The sequence below is a fragment of the Carlito syrichta genome, unplaced genomic scaffold (genome assembly GCF_000164805.1).
Source record: "Carlito syrichta isolate Samal-C Ts95f unplaced genomic scaffold, Tarsius_syrichta-2.0.1 Scaffold309933, whole genome shotgun sequence".
Classification (NCBI taxonomy): domain Eukaryota; kingdom Metazoa; phylum Chordata; class Mammalia; order Primates; family Tarsiidae; genus Carlito; species Carlito syrichta.
In genome coordinates, this window is record NW_007254029.1 from 297,815 (window position 1) to 301,210 (window position 3,396).

The 3,396-nt window shown below is 42.5% G+C and overlaps 1 pseudogene; it reads left to right on the forward strand.

Annotated features, from left to right (window-relative positions):
* Positions 1 to 1,003: 1,003 nt before the first annotated feature.
* LOC103270771 lies at positions 1,004 to 1,521 on the forward strand (annotated as a pseudogene).
* The last annotated feature ends 1,875 nt before the right edge of the window (positions 1,522 to 3,396 follow it).

Below are 3,396 nucleotides of genomic sequence, written 5' to 3' on the forward strand. Positions count from 1 at the left end.
CCCCAAGCAACTTTTTTTGTTTCCCTGTATGAAAAAAAGTCTTCAAAGGGATACATTTTGCCAATTTGGAAGAGGCGAAACAACAAGAAAAAAAAAACTGGAAGCACTAAAAGGCATCAAAATTGATAAGTTCAACAACAATTTTGAGCAGTGAAAAAAAGCATCTTGATAGGTATATTGCGTCAGACGGAGAGTTCCTTGAAGATGACTAAAGTTTAAACATTTAAAAGTAAATGCACGACTTTTAATAAATAAATTCTGGTTTCTGGGCAGGGGGGTCCCTCACTTATATTCAGTCAATACAAAAGCACCTAGATGTACAAAACATTTGCTATGCAAACTGAGAGACAACATAGACACTCATGCCACCATAGTCGGTGGCTTTAATACCCATTAACAGCCGTAGACAGATCATCAAGGCAAAAAACCAACAAGGCTATCTGGAACCTTAACTTGACATCAGATCAATTGGACCCAATATATATGTACAGAACACTTCATTCACAGAGTATACATTCTGCTCATCAGCACATGGAGCATACTCCAAGATTGATCACATTCTTGGGCATAAATCAAGCTTACAAAATTCCAGAAAGTTGAAATAATACCAAGCATCTTCTCAGACAGTGGAATGAAAATAAATATCATCACCAACAAGAACTCCCCAACACACACACACAAATGGAAATGAAACAGCATGCTGCTGAATAACTTTAGGGTCAACACAGAAATTAAGACAGAAATAAAAAGAGGCCTGGAAACAAAAACAAAGACATGACGATTATAACCTCTGGGAGGCAGTGCGTTTGGCCGTCCCGCGGATCTGTCTCTTGCTTCAACGGTGTTTGGACGGAACAGACCCAGGGACTCCCTCTCTTCCAGCCTCCCACTGCCCTCCGATCTCCTCTCCACTTGCAACCTCTGAGACCACCCTCTCGGCCACCTCCTGTTTCTGGGACCAACGACCACCGTTTTGCGGTTAGCTCCTTTTGGCCGACCAACCATGAGCTCCCAGGTTCGCCAGACTTTTTCCACCGAGGTGGAGGCAGCCGTCAACCGCCTGGTCAGTTTGCATCTGCAGGCCTCCTACACCTACCTCTCTGGGTTTCTATTTCGACCGCGACGATGTGGCTCTGGAGGGCGTGGGCCACTTCTTCCGAGAATTGGCGGAGCAGAAGCGCGAGGGCGCCGCGCGTCTCTTGAAGATGCAAAACCAGCGTGGCGGCCACGCCCTCTTCCAGGATATCCAGAAGCCCTCTCAAGATGAGTGGGGTAAAACTCTGGGTGCCATGGAAGCCGCCATGGCTTTAGAGAAGAGCCTGAGCCAAGCCCTTTTGGATCTCCATGCCGTGGGATCCACAGACCCCCATCTCTGTGATTTCCTGGAGAACCACTTCCTAGATGAGGAGGTGAAACTCATCAAGAAGATGGGTGACCACCTGCCCAACTTTCGCAGGCTGGCCGCCCGAGTCTGGGCTGGGCGAGTATCTCTTCCAAAGGCTCACCCTCAAGCACGACTAGGAGCCCAGCGGCCTCTGGGGGTCCCCTCTCAAAGTATCAGGGCTTCTTCTGCCTGAGCCACCCCCTCCAGCCACTGGGCAGCTTTTTAACCGCGCTGGACCAAATAAAAATAAAGCTTTTTGCGGCAAACAAAAAACCTCTGGAATACCATGAAAACAGTGTTGTGTGGGAAGTTCATAACATTGCATGTTCATACCGTGAAAACAGAGGGATCACAAATAAACAGCCTGATACCACATCTTAGGGAGTTGAAAAAACAAGAACAATAAATCCTACTTTCAGTCTAAAAATCCAGATTACTAAAGTAAGATCACAATTACTGGAAAGGCTAAAATATCATAGAAAGGATAAACAAGACAAAAAGCTGGTTATTTGAAAGGATAAAAAAGATAGACAGACCCCAGCCACACTAACCTTAAAAAAGAGAGAGAGATTCCAAATATACACAATTAGAAATGAAAAAGGCAATGTCACATCTTATTCTGGAGAAATTAAAAAGGTTATCAGAGATTACTATAAACACCTGAGTGCAAATAAACTGGAAAATCTAGAGGGAATGGAGGATTTCCTGGCATAATACAACCTCCCACATATGAAACAAGAAGAAATTGAAACTCTAAACAGACCAATAACAATCCAGGAAATCAACTCAGTCATAAGAAACCCTGTACCTGATGATTTCTCAGTTGAAAAGGAAGAGCTGATACCAAACTTATTGAAAGTATCTCAGGCAACCAAGAAGGAAGGAATTTTCCCTTGCTCATTTTATGAAGCTAATATCATCCTGCTATGGAAAACTGAAAAAGGCTCAACAAGGAAAGAGAATCACCAATCAATTTCCCTGATGAACATAGATGCACAAATTCTCAACGAGATTCTAGCAAATCTCACCCAACAACACATCTCAAAGATTATCCACCATGACCAGGTAAGTTTCATTCCCTGGATGCAGGGCCGGCTCAACATTAATACCATAAACGTAATTCGGTATATTAACAGGTGTATAAACAAGAATCACATGGTTATCTCATTAGACTCAGAAAAAAACATTTGATATAATTTAGCATCCTCCTCATAAAAACCCTCTAACACCGAGGCCTCCAAGGAATATTCCTCAAAATAATAAGAGCCTGCAGCAACATGGTGCTTAATGGGCAGAAGTTGGAAGCATTTCCCCTGAGAACTGGAGCAAGACAAGGTTGTCCACTCTTACCCCTTCTATTCAACATGGTACTGGAAGTCCTAGCCAGAGCAATCAGACAGGTGAAGAAAATCAGGGGTCTCCAAATAGGAAAAAAGAAAGTTAAGTCATCCCTCTTTGTGGACAATATGATTGTATACCTAGAAAACCCTGGAGAGCCTGTCAAAAACCTCCTCACACTGAGAAACAACTTTGGTAAAGTCTCAGCATACAAAATCAGTGCACTAAAGACAGTTGCAATTGTATACACCAACAGCAAGCAGGCTGAGAACAAAATAAAAACCAGAATTCCATTCACAATACCAATAACAAAAATCAGATACCTTTGAATCTACCTAACCAGAGAAGTGAAAGACCTTTGCAATAAGAACTATAAAACACTGCTCAAATAAGTCAAGGATGACAGAAACAAATGGGAAAAAGCATCCAATGCCCATGGATTGGAAGAATCAATATCGTCAAGGTGTCCATCCTACCTAAGGCAATCTACAGATTCAATGCAATTTCTATCGAACTACTAACGTCATTTTTCACAGTGTTAGAAAAGACAACACAGAATTTCTCATAGATAAAAAAAGAGCAGGAAGTCAAAGCAATCTTCAGCCAAGGAAACAAAGCTGAAGGTATCACATTTCCAGACATTTAACTGTATTACAAGACTATAGTAGCCAAGA